The sequence below is a fragment of the Chrysemys picta genome, chromosome 21 (genome assembly GCF_011386835.1).
Source record: "Chrysemys picta bellii isolate R12L10 chromosome 21, ASM1138683v2, whole genome shotgun sequence".
NCBI lineage: Eukaryota > Metazoa > Chordata > Testudines > Emydidae > Chrysemys > Chrysemys picta.
In genome coordinates this window covers 6,388,425-6,415,728 of record NC_088811.1, presented here as the reverse complement: position 1 = coordinate 6,415,728, position 27,304 = coordinate 6,388,425, and the positions used below count along the sequence as shown (strand labels likewise).

General features: G+C 41.6%; 2 protein-coding genes across 7 annotated transcripts in view; one reads left to right on the top strand and one right to left on the bottom strand.

Moving 5' to 3' along the window:
* The window catches only part of GNB1 (G protein subunit beta 1), an 83,983-nt gene extending 76,666 nt beyond the window's left edge, over positions 1 to 7,317 (bottom strand). Inside the window, exon 1 of one of the 4 annotated variants that reach the window (XM_065575242.1) lies at positions 7,176 to 7,317. The gene's annotated coding sequence lies outside the window, so the exon portion shown is untranslated. Of the gene's footprint in view, positions 1 to 372; positions 3,479 to 6,577; positions 6,914 to 7,175 lie in introns of those variants that run through there. The other 3 variants (XM_065575245.1, XM_065575244.1, XM_065575247.1) reach the window with 3 other exon arrangements.
* Positions 1 to 27,304, top strand: part of CALML6 (calmodulin like 6) — a 186,581-nt gene that overhangs the window by 116,386 nt on the left and 42,891 nt on the right. Inside the window, exons 1-2 of one of the 3 annotated variants that reach the window (XM_065575250.1) lie at positions 7,471 to 7,516; positions 8,696 to 8,785. The exons of 1 other annotated variant lie outside the window; for it this stretch is intronic. The gene's annotated coding sequence lies outside the window, so the exon portion shown is untranslated. Of the gene's footprint in view, positions 1 to 7,470; positions 7,665 to 8,695; positions 8,786 to 27,304 lie in introns of those variants that run through there. One more of the 3 variants, XM_065575251.1, reaches the window with a different exon arrangement.

The following is a 27,304-nucleotide window of genomic DNA, read 5'->3' as shown; positions in this document are numbered from 1 at the left end:
AAAAGCAAACAACTAAACATTCTAATTATGGACAATCCAGATTTTATAATTAGGAATGCTGGTGGATGGCGCAGTAGATTTCAGAAGGAAAGCAAAGGAAATTTTTCTCAGAGGGGTGTGGTAGCATTAGATATTCAACCATAAATACAACTGACAACAGCTGGAGCACAAATCAGAATTACTCCCAGCAACAATAAGACACATGTAAAATGCTGTTCAGCTATCCAGAATTCAAGTAATCCTTAGCATGTGTCAAAGATGCTTTCTTTTCGCACAGTCACCAGAAACTAGAGAAATTTTGCAGGCTAAAAATTTAAATACAACATTAGGTACTTTTTACAAGGCAAAGTTTTAATACTAAAAAAAATTTACCTAGAGCAGTGCATGGTGTTTCTCCAAGACTAAGATTTACACAGTCAGACATGGTTTCTTCTTTTCTCCTGCTGCTTATCCTCAGCAACTGGCCTTCCCTTTTTTAAGTTATAAGTATTCTCTATGAAAATGTCAAACTGAAGATAATCTCGTCCTTGTCACTTCTGCTCCGTTATAGAGCTAGCTGCACCTCTGTCCCTTTCTGGTCTCTGAGTACACCCCCTCAGGTCTTAGGCCTTGCATCTTTACATATCCTGGAGTGAATTCTACAATTCTCCCACTCTTGGGCTTTTCTACACAAACATTTAATTCATGGCAAGCTGGGGTGTGAATCTACCCTGCACTAGCACACCGAGCACTGTCAATGTGTCATCAAGCTCCACATGAACTGTTCGGTAATGCGCTTTGATCTAGTTCTGTGTCAGAGAGAACTAGATTAAAGTGCATTAACAATCTATTAACGTGCGTCAGCAGGATCCACATGGACAGTTAGTCCACAGCAAGCTAGCATGGAGTAGATTCATGCTCCTACTTGCCACAGACGAATTGTTCACATAAATATGACCTTAGACCAGGCCCTGAGCTGCAATAACCTGTGTAACAATGCTTACTCAGAAGGTCTGAGTCCAGGAACCTGCACTTCTTCCCTTCAGAAATATACAACCGTTGGCAAACAACAAAACAGCTTTTTAAAACAAACTATTTATTTTACAGTAGGAACAGAGCACATAGACAAAAAAGGATTAGAAAACAACGTACCTCCATCTCTACCTTATCATGCTCTGATGGTAACCTAAGCAGGGCTAGCTTCTTTAGACTCCCGTGATAGAGGTTTGTGTCTCAGCCTGGCTGCCCTGCACAACTATTTATCCCCTTCTATTGAGGGGGCATTAGCCTTTAAACATGCCCTAGTTCTTTGATCTCCTGTGTTTGCAGGCCTCTTCCTCTCCTAGCATTTGTCTCTTCAGTCTGAAGCGTTTGCTGAGAAGTGACTTATTGGCCATTCTTTTACCTTCCTGCTTGTTTTTTTCCTGACACCCTCATATTAAACTAACCCAATATATTAATACAGTAAACACCAGAACATATAATATTAATAAATTACAGAGCAGTTCCAAATCAGTCACAGGTTTGGAGAACCAAACAGAAGTCAATGTTCAAACTAGCATTTGAAATTACTGTGACTGACTGGTGAATGATTATTTTGGAGTCTCACCGCCAATCATGTTTATGCTTCTATGAAGTTCCAGAAATTTTACTAGGATTTACATAGAAGAATGATTAAGGAGATCCCCAATTACAATATGGATGGGAAACAATGAGCATATACGCAATGCATAGCAAATAGGCAGTGTGTCTTAAGATGTTCCCAGGTTATAAAATGTAGGCTATGTGGTTATCCTTTAGCTAAACATCGAAGACTTTAATGCACAGGAACTTAAGGCACAGGGGGAAGGAAAAAAAAAAAAAAAAAAAAATCAACCAGTGCCCTTTAAGTTTAACACACTAGACTTCCAGCTGAGTCTTCAACCTAAATAAAAGTAATTCTTTCTTAAAATTGAAATATTTTCACATCAGAGTAATCCAATTTCAATACTGCAGTTCAAAAAATGTCATAAGCACCAGGGTCAACTTACATATACAAATATTAAAAAATTTGGATATACCATGTGTTACCTCAGGTTCACAATGCCGATTTTATTTTTTTAAACGGGTAATAGAAATTTGTCCTTCATAAACCAATAAATTTTCAAATGGTCCTATCCAAATGCCTGTCTTTCTTCAAGACTAACCTTTCCTCTATGTCCACTTTAAAACCACAATGAACAAGGCCTTGATTTTTACAGTGCTGTAATAAAAATATAATAATCTACTTTTGCATCTAATGGTAATGTGAATTACCTTAGAAGGCTTCCCAATGCAAGCAAAAAATTTATATATTTAAAAATATGCATAAATGTTTAAAAGTAATCAAAGACACAGTTAACAGTCAGCTCAAAGCTTTTAAAAATCTTTTAATGTTGTGCTAAACTACCAATTGGCTCAAGTACGTACAGATTGTGTATATATTTTTGGTCAATAAAAAAAACAACCAAACACATTTCAGCTGAGAAAGCTGAAAAATGAACATAGATCCACCACATACCCTTTGGAGATATATTAAATTGTAATCCAACATTAAACTGATCCATATATAATTTTTTTTAAGTTAATTTGAAACTTTGGTTCCAAGAAATAAAACCAGATTTTCAATTTGATAAACTATTTTTTAGCCTTCATTTAAGGCTATGGTTAGAAAACACCCTTGCTCTCCACCCTATCCTGACCATCAAAGTAACAGAATCTAACCACCACAAGCAAGTCACTTCCAGGGTTATCAACGGTCTCCGTACCACAACCACTAATATGTTATGGCAAGAAATGTTGGCATTAGTCAGTGTAAGCATAGGGGGGTGGGGGAGGAGAAGAGAGAGAAAGACTCCTAAGAAGTTTTGTCTAATAGTAATTTATCCATATGACTACATGATTTCGCATTTCCATTTGTTAGTATCAAACTAGTTGCTAAATGGGAATCTCAAAACACATGGTATGCCATATGGCTAAAACTGGATATTAAAATTGAGAATATCAATTACCAATCCACTAATGCTGAGAGCCAAAATCCATGGACAGTAAGAATTTAATCCAATTCAAAGCCTGCAACATGAGCCAAGCCCTACCTATGGTCATTTTAGCAGAAAGCAACAAAATACAAATTTCAATCACAAGAATAAACAATTATTAAATGCATCACCTCCTTAATACTTCTATACCCTTAACCTGGAAGTTGCAGGGAATCAACCTAACAAAGAAAGATAATTTATCTTGCTTTGTTAAGGATATATTTCTGGATCTCAGCTTTCTGAAGGGACTTAACTTAAAACCCTTCTTAAAGGAACTACATAAAAAGCACAAATTTCAGCAAAGTTATATATATAGTTTATATCCCTACATTCTGATTTCTTATAGTTACTGGTATCTAATTTCACACTGTGGTTGAGAAATCATAACTCAAAACGTAACTGCTAAGGAAGATCAGTTAGTTGCTTCCTACATGACCTAATTTAAACCTTTAGAACACCAGGAAGTTGTTTTACACACAACAGCCAGCAACATCTTATTTGGTTTGGGGGAAGGGTGTCACACACACACACACACAATAGATTATATATATATATTTGTTGTTAATGAATATATTCCAAAGCAATCACATTTACATGTTAGGTATACAACAACCAAAAGTCAAACTATTCTTCATATTCCACAGTAATTGCTAATTTCCAAGGATATTAATGCACGAACAAGGAAAATAAATTTAAAAACTGGAACAATGAAAACTAAGATTGCTTTACTAAATGTTCACAATTGGATAAGGTTATGCACTCAAATGGTGGGAAACACTGCTAGCTTTTTTTACTTTAAGAAATTGTGAATTCTCATTAGGTTTAACATTCCATCTTCAAGTATTTTCCTCAAAGTGAGGGTATGGCCTCAAAGCTGTTCCAGCTGGATTTACAGTGGCTTCTAAACATGAGGCACCAACAAAGATTTCATGAAAGGATGCTTGCTACACAATGACCTGGCAGCTACAAAGACTAAGCAGGAATAAATACAAGTGATCTTAGTGGCCCAATACAGTAACCTACTTGAAAAATAAAGTTCTTGTTCTTAACATGAAAAATCTGAAATACTAAAAATACTAGTGAAGCTAGTTTCAATTCAATGGCATAAAAAAATAAATATTCAAAACTGAAACTTAACACTGACAGGTTCTTGAAGAAGTGTCTTTTAAATGATTTATTGAACTAATTATATAGATGTAGTTCATTTCTTCAATATTTATCTTCATTTTGAAAAATGCTAACATTGTGCATTTCCAATACAAAACACAAAAATGGAATACAAAAGCCCAATACAAAAGTAAGCTATAAAACAGATTGGTTATTTAGAGTATAACCAATGGCAAATGGAGGATTATAGAAAAATAAATCCATAGAGCAGTACTAAAAACTCCTGATCCATTATCAAGAGTTTAGAGGTCATCTGAACACAAAAGACATATTATAAAGCAGCAAAATATTTGTAGAATAGTGTAATATGTATTTTAAACTTGTTAACAGTCATTTGAAAATGCTTGTGAGTAAATCTATTTTATTAAGTACTAACTAGAGAGTTTATTTTATTGAGGGTGTTTAAATTAGAAATAAGGTTAACACCAGTATAAATAAAAAACATCATCATAAACTACCAATAGGAAAATTATACATTTCAGGAATATACAAGATGACATTTTAAAAAAGTATAATGTAATTTTAAAGTATGACGTATACCATATAAAACACAGAAAAAAGTTTTAATATCCAAATAACCTTTTTCTTCCACCTCTCAATAATGGAAAGAATAATGACCTAAGTATGACAACTATTTCAGGTCAAATGCAGTTTTAAAAGCCTCCACAAATCATCTGAACATTTTCAAGCAGAAGGGAGCTTCTCCTTTGTATCACAAAAATGACTACTTGGGGTCTGATTATTATTATTAGACTGGTAAAACAAGTCTAATTCATACAGACAATTCATTACAAAGCCATTCATACAGGATTTTATATACACATTCTGGATTATGGAAAAAAAATTTAAAGTCTATTTGTGGCTAAAATAGAAAAAAGAAAAACGTTCCTAAATGCCATTATAACGGGCATTAGATGGTAGAACAAAATCACGTTATTGTTTTATCCAGTCACAGCCTATGTGAAAATTTCAATAAAACTATTTACTCCTCCCACTTAGTCTATCCTCCCATATATTTGGGGGAAAACCTACAAAAATTAAAACAGGAAGAAAAACGTTTGTTTTACCAGTCCCCCAAACCCCTACCCACCACAAAAAAATAGGAGAAAGCAAGCAAAAAAACAAGAGACATCCAAAATACAAGGAATAAGATCTAGTTTGGCAGAGCTATGATGAGGAGGAGTTGAAAATGAGAGAGCTGCCTTGCTGCAAACGCCATCTTGTTGCAGTTATTGGGCCCAGGCACAGAAGGATCCATTCATTCACAGCAAAAAGAAAATCAAACACACACCCTCGGTAAGCTGCAGCCACCAAAAACAACTGCACTATTATCACCTCGCTCCCCAAAAATTCACTCTTATCTAAAAAGACTGATGCATAGCACTTAAGAAGAGTTTAGATCTCAGTGCAATCTTATTTTTTTCCACATACATTTTACATATAAATCGACAGCACTTTGTCTTGATTCACATCCTTGTGCTCAACAAACAAGCTTCAAAATGTGGAATAAGCCTCCAACGACTAAGTGCAGAAATGATCAAACTGAAAAATGTTGTGTCTCTCATTTCATTTTCAGTTTTAAATCCCTTCCCCCTTAAGTTCAGTCAGTTATCTGTAAGAACAATTTTGCTGGATTTTTTTTTAAAGCTTCCTTTTATTGTAAGATGTTCTTTCCTCTTTGTTTCTAGTGTGTAGACAATACCTAAGAATGTGGCAGTTAACATCATGGAAAGGATGCCTTATTTGAAATGAGTCCCAAGTAGTGACTTGTTCAGAGAATATTGAAAAACCACATTTGTTAAAATTTCAGCTAATCTTCACAAGTGATGAATTGACATCTTGGAATAACCTCTATGTCATCCTGACTCTTTTCTAGACAAGATTTTTTTTTTGAAAAAGTCTTGCCTATTCCCTAATTTCATATTCATTACTTAAAATATACACATGACCGTACATCCTTTTTCATTTTTATATGCAGTTTTAGAATTGAAATTTAAAAAGCTACTTTGAAAACACCTTTAATGGGTAAAAAAATGTACTGAAAACCTTTTCATAACTAAACTGTGAATTTGGGGGGCGGGAGTTTGTTTTTAATATTTTTAACATTTCTTCCATGGAGAAACTCCCTTATTCTGCTGTAGCAAACATCCTCCATGATCTTTGATATTACACTTACAGGCACACAAAAATATGCAGTACCATAACAGATGGAGGAACAACAAATATGCAAGCGAGATAAGTCCCTTAGCTATGTTTTTTAACAAGACTACAGACCATACCCACCCTTCCTCCCACAGCAAAAAACAGGGTGAACCCACACTCCAAGCCTCAGATGTTCCCTTTTCTGGGCTAGGGGCTGCTAAGAGCAGTCTTACCCTGTTTGTCTCACCCTTGTCTCCTCAATTTTCCACCATTACAGCACAGAGACACACCACAGCATTTTCTTGAGCCCCCCCCCCCGCAACACTCCCTCTGTAGGGCTCGGTTTCTTTGCCAACTCACCTTTATACCTTAACGCACACACGCGCGCACACACACACACAAAGAACAGCACAGTGCCTAGTGTAAATCACTCCAGCCTAATTGCAATTAAAAATGGAACCCTGCAAAACTCCGGGTTCTCTTCCCTTCTTGTCTTAAAAAACCCTTCAAAAGAAAGACTCTCTCCCACTCCTACCCCCACCTCTTCCTCCTCCAGCAGCTACAGAGAGGGGCTGCTAGGGAAGCTGAAGGGGGGTATTTTCAATCTCTCTATGCTAGTAGGCGCTGGACAAGCTGGGGGCACGGGGCGGCTGCTAGGGAAGGGGAGGGAAGGGAGAGGGGTTGATGGGGGGGCAGAGAGCAGGAGAGGAAGAAAAGGGGGTGAAAAGGGCGGGGAGACCCAGGAAGAAGGGTCATGGGGAATCAGGGGAGGGGGGCAGCGGCAGCCAGTGAGGAGGGAGTCTCCGCGGGAAGGGGTCCCCAGGCCCTTACCTGCCCCTCCGGCCGCTGCTCATTAACGGGGCCGCTGTGTCCGCCGCCCGCGGCCCCTGCCCACTCCAGCTGCGTCCCCACCGGGCTGGGGGAGCCACCCGCGCTGCGTCTGGCCGATCCCGGGGAGGCGGCGGCTCGTGTGGGGGGGGTCCCTGGCTCTCGATTCCTCCTCGCGCGCTTGGTCCCCGCTCAGCTCCCCGCAGCCATCGGGAAGCGGAGCCAGCCTGGGCGCGGTAACCGCCCCGCCCGTGCGGCCCGGCCGGGAAACCCCGGCTGCCGGTCCCGCCCCGCCTCCTGGGCCGGCCCCCGGCCCCGCCCCGCGCCCAGAGCGGCTGAGGAGGGTGAGAAGGGCACTGAGGAGATGGAGCATGAGGCGGCATGGGAGGGGGGGGCAGTAAGAAGGGCAATATTGGGGGAGGCGGGGAGGGAAGTGGGGTGAAGCAGCACTAGCGATGAGAGGCAAGTGCGGGAGCCGGGGAGGGAGAGAAGGTGAGCGGCACTGGGGTTCGGGAAGCGGGGGCCACAAAGGGAGTAAGCATGAGGGGGGCTCTCAGAGTTGAGGAAGAAGCGTTATTAGTGGTGTAAAGCTCCTGGTAGTTTTAAGCGCGGGAGCTTTAGCACTACACTAGCCATCCCCAGCACCATCCCAGGATTCATGTCCACCAGACAGAGCCAGCCCATCTCACCCAAAAGCTCTTTAATTAACCTCTCATAAAACAATGGGGGGAGAGGGAGATAAGGAGGGGATGAGGAGAACGGGGATCAGGCCAAGTGAAGTTTTCTAGTTATGCAATTTATTTCTGTCTTCGGAACCATGAAACACAGGGTGGTCGGTTTCACTTTCTGGTTCCCAGGCTCCATACTGCAGCGTTTCATTTGTGTATTTGGTCCTGCCTCATCACAGGGACTGGACTTAGCTTCTGGAGGTCTCTCCAGCCTTGCATTTCTATGATTCTATAGGGGAAATGTTTAAATCCAAGGGTAACAGTCTCCCTGTCAGGACAACCTTTCCAGCAGTTTAGGTTTTGTAAAGGGTCACCAACTTTTTTTAAAAAGTTAAATTGTGAGCCTAGCCTAAGCAAAGGTGCCCTTGCAAAGAAAACAATTCCTTTTATTATAAAGTGAACATACCATGAGAATAAATTATCTCCCCAAAAGAAAGTTGGGTTTGAAGAAAGAAAAGGACATGACAATAGTCAGAGAGTTTTTTTATTTTTAAAGATATAAGAAACCTATTCACTTTCAGGATCTTGGAGAAAAAGCTACTAAGCAAGAAGTTGGAAGTAGTTCTCTGTTAGTTTACCACCGGGATTCAGAAACCAAGCAGTGACATAACCTAATATAATCAAACACAGATATCCCTGTAGGGTTTTATTTGGATTGCAGCAATGCCCATAGCCCCAGCAGATTGGAACTCAATTGCACAAATCTATAGTAAGAGATAGTCCCTACTCCAATGAGTTTAATCTAAATAAGCAAAAGCAAGGATGGGGAACAAAAGTATTATTCTTATTTTACAGCTGGGGATTAAGGTACAGAGAGATTAAGTGATCTCCTGCATCCCAGTTTAGTGACCTAGCAACAAGACCTGCTTTCCTAATGGCACAAAAGTAAGTATACAGGTACACCAGTCTTTTTCCATTAACAGTCCCACATGCATTTTCCTGTACTTTATTACATTAAGTAAGTCACATGAGAGGATTTCTCGTCTTGCCTAACTAGTTATAATGAAGCCCATAAAGGCCAAACAAACTCTTTAAAATATACCCAGTAAAACCCACAGAAAAAAGGTGGCTTAAAATCCTGTCTGTATGTGTACTGATAAAGCTAAAAAAGAAAAATAAGACCAATTGCTTAATAAACCAAAGAAAATAAGTTGCTCCTTGTAGCTTCAAAAACTTTCCTCTGTAGGTCAGTAATTGTCTCCTTTTCCAGGATTTAAATTGCCAGGTATGTGAGGAAGTGCATGCTAGGAAATGTGTTTGTTTAAAAAAAAAAAAGAAAGAAAGAAAGAAAAAAAAGTGACCCCTCCACCCCCTCAGAATTGGGTGGTTATGAGTAGTTACTAAGAGTAAGGATAGTTTTGGTGATTATGATTCAAGAGATTGAGTTACTTGATGTGTGTTAGTATAATGTGAAATAACTTAGGTAACTATGTCTTTGTTTATTTTTGTTTGTATAATAACTATTCAAATGTGTTTTGAAAAATCCTACATCCTGTGTTTGAAGTTCAGGACTCAACCCTCAAACTTACCAATAACAAAACAGGAAATGTTACTTAGGTGTCTAGAGTAGAATACTGAGCATCACAACTCTTGGGTTACATTCCCAGTGCTAATATTGTTCTGTTGTGTAACCTCAGGCAATTTGCTTATGCTCCATTCCTAAAAGCATTTATGGGTGTTTATCTCTATGGACAGGTACAGTCCCACTGAAGTCAATGGAACTACTCATGCATAAAGTTGGGCATGTGCCTAGAGGTCCACATTCCACAAGATTGCAGCCTTGATCTCTCTTATGCTTAATTTCTACCATCTGTAAACTAGTGATGAGATTTAACTACTTCAGAGGCTTATTGTCTGCTTTACTGGGTGTTGGTAAAGCGTTTGAAGTGTAATTATAAACACAACTACTGCAATGTTCCAGTCAAAACAGCCTCTCCTCTGAGTAGTAGGGTTTCTTAAAGGGTATGTTTCATAACTGTTTATAGATATATACATGGGGATTTTTTTAAACATTGAGATTAAAATGTAATTTTGATACCCTAAAATTTGTGTTGAATGAAGGGGAGACCACCCAGTATTAAATATACAAAAAAGAGATGGCATATAGAAGCTAAAAACATGTACTGTTAAGCAGAGTTCAGGCCCAAGTGCTCTTGTGGAATTTCATCAGCTTTAATTGCCAAAACAGCTTGCCCATTTCCAGTCTGACTATGTCTAGAAGTGTCTTGGCAGATTTAAAGTCCAAAAAGGTATTTTGTCTTTAAACAAGGCTCTGAGCTTGTTGAGAAATAGAAAACCACCTTTTAGTCTTCTCAGTGGTATTTTTCCCTAGGGTTAAGTCCCATCTCCTTCCCTGTATTGCTAGACTTAAATATATATGGCATGAATCATTTGTTATAACCATATAATAACAAACCAGTGAACATTTCTTTCCCATAATTTCAAGCACCTGTGACACTAGATGACACACATTCCTACTGCTTTGCCCTGCTTTATATGTCTGTTCCATTCTCACATGCTACTCATAAAGGGAAATTTACATAAATCCTGAGATTTTAGAAAAGATGCCTTCAGAATTATAGACTACTCCTCAACGAGGAATCCATTTCATTTTTACCTTTTTCAGTATTGTATGAGAACTATCGACTAAATTCTGTGCTATGTTAGATGTGGGCTATGCAACCTACTTCAGTATATGAGAGGTTTGGAAAGGGAGTTGAACAGATAGAACCTAGTTCTAGTGTCTAATTACAAGTTCTTCCTCCCTAAGTGCATACTCACAATGCAGCTTTGGAGCAGTTCCTGTTAGAAATGTTCCTAGTCTAGTTGCTTAATTATGATTCACCTCCCAACAAAAATTATAAATAATATGAAGTTATACTATTAGCCTGAAAAGAAAAAAGGGAGAACATTGTCCTGTTTATTTGTTTATTTATTTAAACACTTACTAACTGGACAAGTTAGTTCTATGCATTTTAAAAACTGTCAAAATGGTTTCTCTTTGATGTCTGTACATAGACAATTTGAAAGTTAAGGTGTACACATAACATCCATTTTACAACACAGCAAATGCCTAATTTTTACATAATATATTATATAAAATGAAATGTGCTTAATACTATAACCCAGGACAAAAGTATGCTGTAGTCCCCAAAGAAAAGTGAACATATTATAGGAATCTAGTAAAGTTTAGCTGTCAGATGCCAGCTGAAACAATGGTTGGACTTTTGAAACATATTTGCTAGTGTAGCTATGGCCTGGCTAACTAGGCTTCAGAAGAAACTTCCTCTGTGAGCAGGTTATTCCATAATTCTTCATTATGGAATTTCTTGCACTTTCCTCTGAACCATTTGGTATTAACTGCTGTTAGAGACAGGATACTGAACTAGCTGGACCTTCAGGCTGATCTGGTATGGCAATTTCTATGTTCCTTTGAAAACTGCTTCAAACATGTCTACAAGGCTTCACATGGTTCTAGACTGAGGCTGTTTTTTACTATTACGTTCCCAGAAACCCTATGATCTTGGGAAGCAAGAGTCTTGCAGGTTGCACTCTAACATAAGATCAGTGTGTTATGGAGAATTGCACATTGCTAGTAAAGCTGTGAAAAATCATTGTTCACTTGTACAGGAACTATAAGCCTTTTGTGTGGAACACAAAGATGGTTGATAAAATGAGAATATTCAACTCAGTGTAGTATCACTATGAAACATTTGCAAGTAGGGAGCAATTGTGCCACACACAATTTTTGTCAGTTGCCAGTTCCAGACTTAGAAGACTCCCCTTTAGACCAAGATAGTATTTGATTTCATACACAGTGAAGAGCTATATTCTAGCTTTTAACGCCCAGGCTTCACTCACACTCTTGCAGTCATGTGATTGCTGCTGACACACAAAAATTGAGGTCCAAGGGTTAAAAATATCTGTGCAGACATTAATGTGTAAACATTAACTTTGGAACCATTGTGTACCAGCAATGCTGTCTCCGCCCTGCCCCCCGAAGGTCTTGCACTGAAAGGTGGAGTTGTCAAGTGGTTAGAGCAGGGAAGTGGGGTAACAATTACTGGGTTGTTTCTTGCTCTGCCACACTTACATATGATCTTGGGCAATCCTTTTCACCTGTCTATGGCTCAATCATCCCATCTGTAAAAGAGTTACAATAATACTTGCCCACAGGGGTGTTGTGAGACTTAGTGTTCATAAAATGCCTTGAGATCCTTGCATGAAAGGTGCTAGAGAAGTGCAAATATTTTCATTCTAGTGCTTATGCTTGGTTAGGATTGGGTTAAAAATAAACGGACTCAGATATGACAGTTTCTTCTTTTGTTTGTTAGATCTTGTTTGGCTTAGCAATATCTTTGATTCAGCAGGTCTCTCATCTTCACCAAAGTTACATAATATTTTAAAAGTTGCAGGGAATTGAAAGTGTTATTTACCTGAAGGTTATTTTATGTTTCAGATTTCCAGGTGCCTAGAATTAATACACTGGGTCTCAACATTAAACAAATAATTTGCAACTTTTTGGAACACGTAATGTTAGTCTACCTATAACTAAACTTCATATCTTCTGTTCCCAGCATGCACTGGGGCTTCTTGTGCAAAATTTGAGAAAACCTCTCTACTTTGATTGTCCTAAAATATGGTCAGGAACATATCTGGGATCATTCTTATTCAGTAGGTTATTACATCTAAGCTTAACCTGCTTCATTTTTACAGAACTAATATACACTGATTATCTACATTCAGAGCAAGTGAGTTTTGGGCCAAAAGCTATATATTGAATGAAGTACCCGAGAGAGAGGTGTGTGTGTGTGTGCATGCGTGCACACATGTGCCTGGGCACAAAATCTACTTTCTTGCCCTTTAACATGTTGCAAATGAAAAAAAGATAAGTAACATTTTTGATAGATAGGTGAAATATTATCTTAAGTCAGTAAGTAGAATTTACAATACTTGCACAAATGATAAAAGCCCTGATCCTGCAATAAGCTTTGTGCTAGACCGATTGCAGAACTTGGGCCTAATTTATTATATCAAATATCTTGCCTATTATAATGAACTTAATTCCATTATCATTGCAAACAATTAATAAAGTAACATTTAAAAACCCATTACAAATTTTAATCTGGATACCCATTGTTTAATGTTGCAGATGTTATGGATAGCAATTGCTATACAACTTAATGGTAAAATGGAATTATTCTATTTATTCATATGCTTAGAATTTTATTCCTAGGGCTTGACTGTCATAAGGGCTGAGCGCCTGCAGCTCTCACTGACCTTAAAAAGAACCACCAGGAGCATGCAGTTAGTGACAATTTCAGTAGGGGGCTCCAAAACTGGGCATGTGATTCAGTGACAACTGAAGTCAGTTGACTTCCATTGGATCGATTGATTTCAGTGAGCATTGACTAAGGTTTTTTGAGAGAAATAGTGTTATCTCAGATGACAGGTGTCTTAAAAATATAATTATATGACAGAAAGATTAGGTGTAAAAGCAATTTGAAAATCATCAAATAGGGCTGTGAAAAAAGAGTATTGTTTAGATAGCAAATTACCAGCTAAAATTCAACCAACTTAGTTTGGGGGATACACTTATTTCCCTATACCAATTATCTTCTCTTTTCTATTGCCAGACATTTAATTAAAAAGAGACATTGTAAAAATTTAATATTTCTAACTTCAGATACCGTTTCAGGGAATAATCTGAAAGTGTGATTTAAGAGTGTTGTGTGATTCTGGAATATGAGATGTTCTCTTGGTTTATTATTTTGGTTGTTTTTAGAAATTGTAGTCCCCTAAAATTACTCAGTTGGAAGTCAAAAAATAGAAGCCTTAGCAATATGTACTTTTCTGCTACTCGTGCATTATTGTTGTACATTAAATGGAGCCATAGAACTTTTTCTTTTTTCTGCGTTGTCTTAGGGAATGGTATTTATATCTGTCTGGTGATAATCACCTGCTTTTCCCAGAGTCTAGGAGCAACTGAACTCATCATAAGATTTATACAGCATTTTACTTGGATATAATTTGTAAAGTTGAAATCATTCAGATAAAACAACAATACTATTTGTATGCAAAAATTAATCACTTTCTAAGAAACAGGGAAAACTGCTGACAAAATACGCTACAACAAAACATATTATATTTCTAAACAATTTGTAATAATGTCACCTGCAAATAATCTCTTTTGTGAACTGAGTTATACTTTGGGGATTAAATTAAGTCTTTGCTCTTCTTGTTTGACAAAGATCATTCTCTCTTGGAGTATATGATATATCCCTCCTTCCTTCTCTCTTACTTTAAATGAGTTTCTCTGACTCCTGCATACTTGGAAAAGGATAACATTCTCACTGTAATTGTTACACAGAAAAGACCTAATACAGATGTCTCTGAAAATGCTAGATAAGTAGGTACTGCTAAGGATTGTTCATTGAACATTGTTGGTGTACTTGAACCTGTACAGTATTTAGAGAAAAACCGAGTCCCTGCCTACCAGGTGTTCAGCAGGGCTATGATGTTTTGGTTTAGTGAAAAAGTAACCTTTATTAATATTTTAAATTAATAAAATTTGTTATACAACACTTAGGGCAATCTAAAATGATTTGACTGAATTCTTTATCTTTCTTTCTGTCTAAAGATGTATATAAGTTAAACATGAGTTGGCGAGTATTTTATATGTAATTTAAGGAATGGCAGAAAAAGTAGAAATTTGGCAAAGGGATTAGAAAGAGAATTTGAAGGGACTATTAATAGCCAATCAAGTATCACTGGCTGATTAGTAATAGAGGTAGTAAATATTTCTATTAGTGCTCAAAACCCCCAATTAGGGGCCGCATGGTGCTGGGGATGTACAAATACAGATAAGAGGCAATCCTTGCTTTCATTTGCAGTCAGGGACTGTAAAGAACCCAGATTTTGGTGATGAGAGAGGATTCTGGAACTGGAAGATTTTAGAAATAGACTGAGATCGATCTTTAAAAGGGAAATATCAGAAAAATGGCTAGGGAAAAATTACATATTATTCAACAGTCCTGCTTCTTGTGATATTCAGAGTCTTATCTGCTTACCTTACTATTAAAAATAAGATTTTATTACTTTTTAACCAATCTACATTACAAAGCCACCACAGCAGTGGGAGAACAAGTTGGATTCTATTCTAGCTCATGCAACACCTTGAGAATTGTTAACCAATTCCTGTTGCAAATCTTTATTAAATAGTGATAGTGCATAAGCCAGAAAGAACCCAGCTTTACTTTCAGATCCCAGGTTGAGTTTGCAGGGCTGCAACATTAACTTCTATGGCAAATCATGCTGGGACTTCCACTGGTTTGGAGGGGATCCCTGCCCAACCCCAGCTCCCTCGAAAACTGTTAATGACCCAGTCAAGTGGATGATAGCATATGAACTTCTCTCTCCCCTTTATGTACACCTATCACTTCAACTTTTCTCCATCAGAAATTTAGGAGTGGATGAACCCTCCTTAGCTTATAGCCTTTAAGGTCAGAAGCTGCAGATGAACTCTCTAATAAAGGTCCCACCTGAAAGTGCACTCAAATTTGTGCAGTCCTATTATTGGATGTGTAGATTATTTAATGTGTATGACCTCCTCCCTATTGCTGTTTATATTTTCAATAATTTCATTTAATCCATGTACTTATGTATTCATGCATATTTATATTTGCACCTAATACCTTGTCTAAAACTTGTTTAAAAAACCCATAAAGCAAAAACATTAATCTTACACTTCAGTCAAAACACAGTCAGGCTTGGGCTTGGACTTAGTCTTAGTCTGATTTCTTCCAACCAGCAGTTTCATAGCCAGTGTCTTTTGTCTGAGATATTGTACACAAACAATTCTGGGAAAAGCTCAGTGCCAAGGAAATTATTGGCAAAGGTTTACAGACCTATTCAGATTTTGTTAGTAGCCCTAGTAGGGGTAGATTGGTTATTTCTAATTATTTTTAATGTCTAATACACTAAGGCCAAATTTTGATATAATACAGTATCTAACAAAATGTTAGTTCCCTATCCTGGCATGTAATTTTCTGCAATTCCTGTACATAGCATCTGAATTGGCACAACATAATGTGGCATTGTTTTATTTCCAGGGAGTATTCTTGGTATCTATATGTACTGATTAAATGTTTATACATATCTGTGTTTATATATAACAGGGAGAATAGGTCCATCAATGGCTATTAGCCAGAATGGGAGGGATGGTGTCCCTAGTTTGTGTTTGCCAGAAGCTGAGAATGGGCAACAGGGGATGGATCACTTGATGATTACCTGTTCTGTTCATTCCTCTGAAGTACCTGGCATTGGCTACTGTCGGAAGACAGGATACTGGGTTAAGTGGACCTTTGGTCTGACCCAGTATGGCCTTTCTTATGTTCTTATATAAGTTAGGTGGAAGTGCAGATAATTTATAATAAACTAAGGGCAGAATTTGCCTGTAAAGATCTTTCAGCAAAAGCTTTGTAAAAGGTTAATTCAAAATCAAATGTTTTGAGTAAACTCCTATATACCTAGATTTACTACATATATCTATTCGCTTACGAAAATATTTATTTTCACCTCATTTAGGGATAACATTTATTAATATACTATGGGGGGAAAAGTTTCACTTGGGGTAGCATATATTGTCATAGAGTCCATGAGCTCCTTTCATGATCATACGTTAAAAAAAAATCTATTATAAATGAGAAATTCAGAACCATATTCCCCACCATCAATAGTGGTAGTAAATATCCCAGGTCAGATCCTAAACTGGTGTAAATTGATGTAGTCCCATTTAAGTCATACAACTATCCCAGTTTACAGCAGCTAAAGAACTAGGATCCTCCCCAGAGTGATTTCTATGGGAGTTCCCAATTCCAGCAGCCTCCTCCCTAATCTTGCTATCTGCAGGCATTGCAGTGGGCCACCATCAGACTCTTCTGATGGTGTGTATTGAAACAGAGCAAGGACTGTAACATTTCCTGTCTGTTGTGTTTATGTCTGTGTGAAGGCAGGTGTGCAATTCAGTGGTCTTGTAAGGGGATTGATGGAAAAGTTAGCCTTGATTTTGATCTGCTTTGAAATCTCATCCCATTTGGTCCAATAACAAAAAAAGAAAAAAACAAATAAAAAAGAAACACACCCAAAAACCTCACTCTGCCAGAACCATTAACTTGCCTTTCCTCAAAACTACATGAAACTTTGAGTTTTTCAGCATTTTAACCCAGAACCATACATTAGCCCCAGCTCCATTCAAAGGGATCATGAACCTTTTGCCTATGCTGGAGCTTTGTAGGCTTGCTGTTCTTTGCCAACTCTTATTAACAATGTAATGAAAATCATGGCTGTTGGTTTCCAAGGAGGAGCTCAGGTAGCAAATTGTCTAGATCACATTCATTTTTTAGATTTTTTTTAATTCATAGTCAATACTCAGTGAGCACAGGAGGAGGAAAGTGTGGGAGTAACTAGCTCCATCTCCTTAATTACATTAATAAGTTCCACGGTTTCTTTCAGCTTGCTTATTGCTATGGAACAAAAAAGTTATTTTAAATATTTTCTGAGACAGGAAAACAGAAAATTAGCAACAGTATTGTGGCCAGGAGGGAGTCTTCAGAGAGGATCTTTAAGGAGGAAAGTGAGGTGCGGGGAGAGGAGAAGCTAGTTAGGAGGGTTATAGCATGATCTAATAGTAAGAGCAGGAAGCTCAGGGAATCAGGATTCCTGAGTTCTATTCATAGCTTTTCCCTGACATGTAACAGGGAGTCACTTACCTGCTCTGTACTTGAAATTACTCACCTGTTAAATGGGTACATCTGGGAAATGGATCCTAGCACCAAACGCGTAGCTGCAGCATCAGTGTGTATGTGGATGTACGGAGTCTGGGTCATGCACAGCTCAGCAATGTGGACTCTCAGAGGCAGGTTTGGGTAGCACATGCCTATACGCATGCTAGCTTGGACCTGGATACATGTTGCAGCGTAGATGTATTTTAAAAAAATCACAGCGGTGTTGAGAGGCTCTTCATAAGCCACTCTGCGATCCTTTGAAGAAAGGCACTATATAAATATGCAAAGTAGTATAAACAAATCAGAAAAGGTGCCTTTTTCCCAAATAGATGTGAAAGCAGTGTAAAGAGATGCACGATTTTGGTTGACAGTAGCCTAAAGTCTACTGCATGAAGAAGGCAGTGGGTATGGCTTGGAGATCCATTCCCCAACCACAAGATAACATGGAGAACAAAGACAACTGAAGGACAGTAGTATTCCTGTAGGCCGCATCCTAGTATCTTAACGGGCAAATGAATTACCAGTAAGTACATGTAAAATACTCCTGTAGATATGCATCTCCCCTTATACATCTTATTCCTGGTTTGAGATTAAATAAGGTACATGGGGACAGTGCATATTGCTCTACCTCCACGTGCTCAAGTGGTCCTAATACACACAGTTGCAATTCCTGGCAGACCTAGGCCAAGCAGCTTTTATTTCAAGGGGCAACCCTCATTCATCATCTAATAACCTTCCCCCCACATTAAATCAATGTAGTCAGCATCCCATACTTCAGTTATATAATGCCACCCAAAAGTTCATGTATAGTGCCTTTCATGAGTAAATCTCAAAGCACTTTACAAAGAAGGTTAGTGTTGTTACCTCCATTTTACAGATGGGGAAATGGAGGCACAGAGACATGAAGGGTCTTGGGCAAGGTCTCCCAGTGGGCTAGTGACAGACCAGGACCCAGGTCTTATGAGTCCCAATCTAGTGCCTTGTCCACTAGGTCACATAGTTTTGCAAAGAGCCCATACTGTGATACAAATGTATGATTCTGCAGTGTGTATTATTTTGTACCACAAAATAACAGAGGGTGCCTGTTAATCCAAGCTTTGTTCTGTATTTTGTATACATTTGTCCATTTTTCCCTTTGAAACATAGGGGATTGCCCAAGCTGGTCCTGCTCACTTGTGCTTTGCCCTTCCTCTTTTTCACCCCTTTCCATTTTCCATTTGTTCAAACTGTGCTGGAAAGTCCCTGTGGAACAGTCTTTTTGTGTGTTTCTCTGCAATCAGAATTGTGGCCAGGCACTTCTTCCGTGTACTCATGAGTATGCATCGGGGTCTTGCTCTGTTTTTCCTTCATATTCATGTGTGTATCCTTAGCCAGCATTTTGCCCTATACTTTTAAACTCAGTTGGCCAGATCTTTGCCTCTAGAAGAGCTCCTTTGCCCCACTCCAGCTGTGCAAAGGGTCTGTAAAGCTGCCCTAGCTGGATAAATGGATATTTTCTCATCATAGGGGAATCTCCGTGTGGCATAAAGCCAATATAGCTGGCTCTATGCTCCCTCTTCTGCCCCTCCCTATGCCCACTATAGGGAGCATGACCAGAGTGCTGCTGTGCTTTGGTGATCCTCAACCAGATTACTGATTCCTTGGGAACTGTTAGCTGGTACAAATTAAAGCAGCCCGGTGGTTGATCAAACTTGTGCTGAGAGCTGAACCAACCGCTGGCAGCCCCAGATATTGGGAGATTGCAAAATTGATGTACAGACCCCTTTTTCTATCACTTCGGGTTATGCATTGAGCTTAGGTCAGCTAAATCTGGGGATTGGACCCTGTAACTATGCCCTGTCCTCAGCATATGTAGGGAAACTAAAGGAGAGGGTGTGAGGGTAGCCACAGTCAGGTATATAGAAGCCTGTCTCACCTTCCCTCCCACGCACAATTACTGTAAATGTAATAATGATGCTGGATACAGCAAAGTGAATCCCAAATGATAAGTGGCATTATCATCATCATGATCAGACCCTGTGCTAGATATTTATGTGTTTTATGCTAACTAAATGACCTTTGTATTACCATTTCAGTGGCATGAATTCAAACTCACGAAGCAACTGATGAGTAGACGTTAATACTAAATATTTTTTCCCTTTTAAGGGGCTTTTCCTCAGGGGATCATTGCCTCATTGAACAACTAACAGATAAACAACGGGTACCGTGGAGATGCAGAGAGTTTAGGATCCACTTTGAGGATTCAGCCTAGCTACTGAAATTTCCATGATGTCAAATGCATCCGTCCTGCAGTAAAGTGTGCCCATGGGAAATACCTCCAAATACAAAGGAGAATCCGCTTATCAAGTTGCATGTCAGTTTCCTACAGAGCAGTCTTTACTCCTTGACAGAATGCAGTTTCAGGAAATGGCCACAGCTATCATAGGGAAGCTGTTACAAAACATGCTGGAATTATTGACGAGAGCGCTGTTCCTCCAAATAGACCATGTCTTATTTTATTGCTGCAACTGCAATGTAGCTTCCGTGCTGCTGCAGATTCCAGGATCTAGACATCAACACAACCAGGTTTATAAAGCAAAAATATTTCACTCAGTGTTCAGATAAGAAGGATCCAGTGCACAATTTGAGGGGTTTATTCCAGTGTCCATTCATTAATAATCAAATGAGGCCCATAGAGCCTTTGTAATACAAGAAAGGGCTAACTAAGGGAGACTCAGAAAATAAATGCTTTCATTTTATTGTAAGAGACAGTAACATTAATGGATTCACTAAGGGCTGATTCCTGTTCCCCAAGAGCCAGTTTTGGTGCAGGGAAACTTCACTAGGGCTGCAGCTAGGATGGTGGTGAAAGGGATTTTGAAGAACATCTGGCTTCTTGCATCCCATTCCATGGGTGGCCACGGGTAATGGATCATCTGGTTCTGGCAATGGAAAACAACTCAAAGCTAAGAAGGAAAAACTCCTGCCTAGCTAGCCATGTGGACATTTAAAAGGCAGTTCCAAAAGAAGTTGCCGCGAATGCTACATAATGTGCGTAGATGTTTATCAAAGCCTTTGCTAATGCTCCACCTGGTAGACTGTTGTTTAAACTGCCCTGTGAGCCCTAGGGCTGAGGGTACAACATGGGAATGAATAAAGAACTGGTTAAATGAGGAGTGCAAAGAGCTGTTGCAAGAGGAGCTGTGGGAATCATTAGACACCAGGTCCCATGGTATATGAGCTTAGTTACTTTTGTTCCCTATTGTGAACATTTTGGGCAGAAGAGCAGTGCATACTGGGAAAGGTAGAGAAAATTAGTTCAAAGAGTGCATTAAATCAGGACCAATTAATCCTTGTGATTTGAGCCCAGCAGATTGGGGGAGCTCAAATGCAGCAGTGATTATGAAAGTGATCCGCATACTGCATTGGCTCACTCGACTGGGGCAGGAGAAGCTAGGATGGGAAATTCATAGAGATCTTGGGAGGAACAAGAATGAAGAAGTCTGTTTTGGGGGCAAGGCAGAGAAAAGAAGATTAAACGAGCTGAGGAGCCCCAGTGTTTGGTTCCAGGTTCCATTCTGTCTTGCTCTTTGTTCTTGCAGTAAAATGAATGCTCTGTGTATCTCAGTGAACTCAATCCCTCTGTGAACACAGGGGTGAGTCCTCCACATGACTAAATGAGAACTTTCCCCGTGGCCTCCAGGATCTGATTACAAAACATGGCCCAACTTTCAAACCACTTGTCAGCAAGGATCCCAGTTCAGCGATGTCCTCTCTGGCAAGCACCTGTTAGAAAAAAATGGCTGTTAAAAGCCAGGTTTCCATGCAACAAAACAAAACATACACAAAGTAAAATTTCTCCTAAGCCACAACCCAGGGGAACAGCTAGAAACAGTTGCCTAGCAGAGCTGGCTCTTTAACTAAAGGTCGAATGAGAGAGTACTGGGAGCCTGGGGAAGACTTTAAAGTGATTGTTTACTCAAAAAGGGGCCTTCAATGCAGGTTCCACAGTATTCAAATAAAGTGAAGCCCTTTTAAAAAAGCACAAGGTAAACTTGGCCCATGCTTACCTCTCCCCCCCCTCCCTGCACTCCTCTCCCCCCTCTATCTCTCTTTTCATTTAAACTTTCTCCCTCTTCAGACAATGACAGACCATTGAGCACTACAGTACAGAGATTTGGACACCCAACTCCCATTATCAGAGGAGTAGCTGTGTTAGTCTGAATCTGTAAAAAGCAAAGAGTCCATTGCAAAGAGTCCAGTGGCACCTTATAGACTAACAGAGGTATTGGAGCATAAGCTTTCGTGGGTGGCATGCATCTGACGAAGTGGGTATTCACCCACGAAAGTTTATGCTCCAATACGTCTGTTAGTCTATAAGGTGCCACAGGACTCTTTAATAAATAAATACATAGAGATATCTTATCTCCTAGAACTGGAAGGGACCTTGAAAGGTCATCAAGTCCAGCCCCCTGCCTTCACTAGCAGGACCAAGTACTGATTTTCCCCCGGTTCCCTAAGTGGCCCCCTCAAGGATTGAACTCACAACCCTGGATGTAGCAGGCCAATGCTCAAACCACTGAGCTATCCCTCCCACTTTTTCCAACTCCCATTGACATTCATGGGAATTGGGGATGAAATATTCTTTCCATTGAAGTCAACAGGAGTGTTGCCGCTAGCTTCAACAGAGACAGGATTTCACCCTGGGTGTTTAAATCCTCTAGGTGGCTATGAAAATCCCATCCTATATGACCTGTGGTGCAAATGGCAAACAGCATTAAGGAAAGGAGGCTGAAGCACTTGGTTAGCTTTATGGATAAGACCTACCACAAACTGAGTGATTTCAATTATTCAGGGTTGGAATGATTTAAATCAAAGGAACCTCTTGGTAGTAATAAGGAGCCCATTTGAAGGGATTTTTAGCTGTGTTCTTATACATATTTTTGTGATACTTATTATAGCTTGCTAAAAAATAATAGCGGAAATAAGCCAAAATTTATAAACTTTTGGGAGTGTGAAATCCCAGGATAAAAGCTAGAAAGAGGTTCCTTATAATGCCACTGAATGGGCATTGGCTTACCTTTTCTAGTCCACTCTTGCACCTATTTAATCAATAGCAAAACTGTCATTGATTACAATGGGAGTAGGGTTGGGTTCATATTTTTCTGAGTTGAAACACATGCACCTTCACAGAACGGATCCCTAATATCTCACCATTGTCACACTACCTAGCTGTTAAATGTGAGTGGTATCACCCTCCTAACTGAAGATCTCTGCTGTCTCTCTATTATCTCTTTGGTTTTCTCCCAGGAATCTCAGCACAGGGTTTGCTATTTTAGTGGGTAATCTTGTTTGGAGATAATCCCATTTACAGGTTATCCCTCCTGCAAAACAATCTTGTTAATAGTTCCCCCACAGGGCAAACAAGGAAAAGGGCAGCTGCAGGAAGGTTGGTTGTGGAATTAAGGCACAGGAAAGGGTATGTCTACAGTGCAAATAAAAACCTGTGTCTGCCCGTGCCAGCTGACTCTGGCTCCAGGGTCTCAGGCTGTTTCATTGCAGTATAGGCTTCTGGGGTTGGGCTGCAGCTTGAGCTCTGGGACCTTCCCACCTCACAGGGTTCTAGAGCCAGGGCCGGCTCCAGGCACCAGCTGACCAACCACGTGCTTGGGGCAGCACCTTAGAAGGGGTGGCCAATATTGGGGTGGCGGGAGGCGCTCGTGGTGTCTTTTTATTTTTGTTTTGTTTTGGCCAGGCAGCGCGGGGGGGGTGTTTCGGCAGCGTGGCACGGCGCTGGGGGGGAGGCGGCGCTCAGGGGGGCGGGGTTTTGACTGGCCCGGCGCGGCGCTCGGGGGTTTCGGCGGTCCGGCGCTGGGGGAAGGGGGTTCGGCAGTGCGGCGCTTGGGGGGGCAGGGGTTTGAGCGGCCCGGCACGCCAGGGGTTTGGGCAGCCCGGCCCAGCACTCGGGGGGGCAGGGGTTCGACGGCACTCCAGGGGGTTGGGCGGCCCGGCCCGGTGCTCAAGGGGGCGGGGGTTTGGCCGGCCCGGCGCTGGGGGGGGGGGCGTTCGGAGGCCCGACGCGGCACTTGGGGGGCATTTGAACGGCCCGGCCTGGCCCGGCGTTCCGGGGGTTTGGGCGGCCCGGCGAGGTGCTGGGGGCGGGGGTTTGGCCGGCCCAGTGCGGCGCTCCAGACGTTTCGGCGACCCAGCACTTGGCGGGGGGGTTGGCGGCCTGGCCCGGCGCTTGGGAGGTGCGGGGGGGTTGGGTGGCCCGGGGGTTTGGGCGGGCCCGGCGTGGCGCTCGGGGGGGGGGGGGGGTTTGAGCAGCCCGGGGGTTTGGGCGGCCCGGCGCTCAGGGGCGGGGGCGGAGGTTTGGGCGGCCCAAAACCTTGGGGGGGGGGTGTTACGGCAGGGCGGCGCTCTTCTTTTTTGCCTGGGGCGGCAAAAAAGTTAGAGCCGGCCCTGTCTAGAACCCAGTTGCAGCTCGAGCCCAAAATGTCTACACTGCAAGGAAATAGCCCCTTAGCCTGAGCCCCGTGAGCCCAAGTCAGTTGGCACAGGCCAGCTACGGGTGTCTAATTGCAGTATAGACATACCCGGAGTCATAGGAGTCCTCGGTTCTAGTTCCAGACTGTGTGGCCTTGAGGAAATTACATCTGAGGCAGAGAGATTAAGTGAACAGGCATAGTAATACTCCTCTCTACGGTTGCCAACTTTCTACTCACACAAAACCAAACACCCTTGCCCTGCTCCCTGTCCCGCCCCTCCTCCGAGGCCCCGCCCCCGCTCACTCCATCCCTCTGTCGCTCGCTCTCACCACCCTCACTTACTCGCTTATTTTCACTGGGCTGGCTCATGGGGGTGGGGTGCAGGAGGGGGTGAGGGCTCCGCCTGGGGGTGCGGGCTCTGGGGTGGAGCCAGAAATGAGGAGTTCAAAGTGTGGGAGGGGGCTCCCAGCTGAGGCAGTGGGTTGGGATGTGAGAAGGCGTGAGAGCTCTGGGGTGGGGCCAGGGATGAGAGGTTTGGGGTGCAAGAGGGGGCTCTGGGCTGGGGCAGGGGGTTGGTTGCGGGGAGGGTGAGGGCTCTTGCTGGAGGTGCAGACTCTGGGGTGGGGCTAGTTTGGGATAAGGGTTTGGGATGTAGGAGAGTGCTCCGGGCTGGGACCGAGGGTTTGGAGGGTGGGAGGGGGATCAGGGCTGGGGCAGGGAGTTCGGGCGTGGGGGGGAGGGTGAGGACTGTGGTGTCCCTAGCCCAGGGGTCAGCAACCTTTCAGAAGTGGTGTGCCGAGTCTTCATTTATTCACTCTAATTTAAGATTTCGCGTGCCAGTAATATATTTTAACATTTTTAGAAGGTCTCTTTCTATAAGTCTATAATATTTAACTAAATTATTGTTGTATATAAAGTAAATAAGGTTTTTAAAATGTTTAAGAAGCTACATTTAAAATTAAATTAAAATGCAGAGCCCCTGGGACCGGTGGACTGGCCAGGACCCAGGCAGTATGAGTGCCACTGAAAATCAGCTCGCGTGCCGCCTTTGGCACACGTGCCATAGGTTGCCTACCCCGCCCTAGCTTCTGTTTGTCAGAGGGTGGAAATGGATGGCAAGAGAGAGATCACTTGATCATTACCTGTTAGGTTCACTCCCTCTGGGGCACCTGGCATTGGCCACTGTCGGCAGACAGGATACTGGGCTGGATGGACCTTTGGTCTGACCCAGTATGGCCATTCTTATGTTATGTTAGGGTTCTGTCTGGGGGTGTGGGCTCTGAGGTGGGGCTGGAGATGAAGGATTTGGGGTGCAGGAGGGTGCTCCAGGCTGGGATTGAGGGGTTTGGAGGGTGGGAGGGGGATAAGGGCTGGGACAGGGGGTTGGGGCCCAGGAGGGGTTCAGGAGTGCAGGCTCCGGGCAGCGCTTACCTCAAGCAGCTCCTGGAAGCAGCCGGCATGTCCCCACTTTGGCTCCTATGCGGAGGTGCAGCCCGGTGGCTCTGCACTTCCCCATCCACAGGCGCCACCTCCCCAGCTCCTATTGGCTGTGATTCTCAGCCAATAGGAGCTGCGGGAGTGGCGCTTGAGGCAGGGGCAGCGTGCGGTGCCCCTGGCTGCCCCAGGCATAGGAACTGGAGGGGGGACATGCCAGTTGCTTCCTGGGAGCTGCATGGCATGGATGCTAACAGGGAGCCTGCCAGCCTCGCTGCACGGCGCCGCCAACTGGACAGTCAACAGCCCGGTTAGCGTTGCTTACCAGAGCCGCCAGGATCCCTTTTCGACCAGGTGCTCCCATCAAAAAACGGACACCTGGTCACCCTACTCCTCTACCATACAGAGGTGTTGAGAAGCTTAATCAAGTCATGCTTGTGAAGTGCTTTGAGATCCTTGGATTGAAGGAGCTGTAGATACAGAACCATTATTGTTGTTACTACTGAACTACTCCTTGCAGCCCTAGACATGGGAGCTGAGACCCAATGCCAGGAGAGTGGGGTGAAAGAAACTTGCACTGCCTCAGATCCTGCTCCACCTGTTTTATGAAGAAATAAAGGACATCACTCTCCAGTCTAATCAATCTGGTCTCAAAATTCACTGAGGAATGTAAAAGAAAATAATATTTAATAGCAACCAGGCATAAATATCAAGGCAAATGTCTAAGAGCTTCATTTAGCAGAAAAGTCTGGTTAATTACTTGGGGGAACTTTTTCTTGAAGGCAAATCAAACAATCATATAGCAAAGAAAGAAGCATGTATCATTCTTTGTATAGTGCCATAAATGTGCATTAGACAGACAAGGTGGGTGGGATCTCTCGCCTATTGGGCCAGCTTCTTTTGGTGAAAGAGACACGGTTTTGAGCTTACACAGAGCTTTTCAGACCTGAAGAAAGGTTGTCTCTCTCACCAACAGAAGTTGGTCTAGTCCAATAAAAGATATTACCTCATCCACCTTGTCTCCCTAATATCCTGGGACCAAAACAGCTAGCATGTACAGTGCTAACAATACTGCAAACATAAATGTGCACGGCATTTAACAAACAGATGTGCATGACATTTAGCAGATAAATATAGACAACATGGCCCCTACTCCAAAGGGTGTACAGTAATGGATAGTGTCCTGATCCTTGTAATGGGACTACTCCCAGTAGTAAGAGTATACAGAATCAGTCCCTAGGACCCTATTCTTACAATGAGCTCTGCACAGCCACAAGGCTCCTTCCGCATGGAGCTTATTGTAGGATTGGGGCCTATGTATGAAAATTCTTGTCACAATTACATACAGCTTGTGAACAGTACCATATTCTGGTACAAAGGGCATTGATGAGATGTTGACAGTTAACATTAGAGTGTGATTTTTTTTAAAAGCCTGTTTTTATGCTATCTGGAAAACAGGAAAATGTAAAAAACAAACAAACAAACAAACTTCTAAGGATACATAAAGACTTCGAAGGACTGTAAAATCCACATTTAACATTAGAACAAATTCAGTTTTAGAGTATCCAGGTGTGTCTGAAATTTTTTTATTTTCACAGTTCTAAAGTCTGAAGATTTCTGTCAAACTGTGTGTGTGTGTGTGTGTGTGTGTGTGTGTGTGTGTGTGTGTGTGTGTGTGTGTGTGTGTGTGTGTGTGGCTTTTGGCCAAAACCAACACA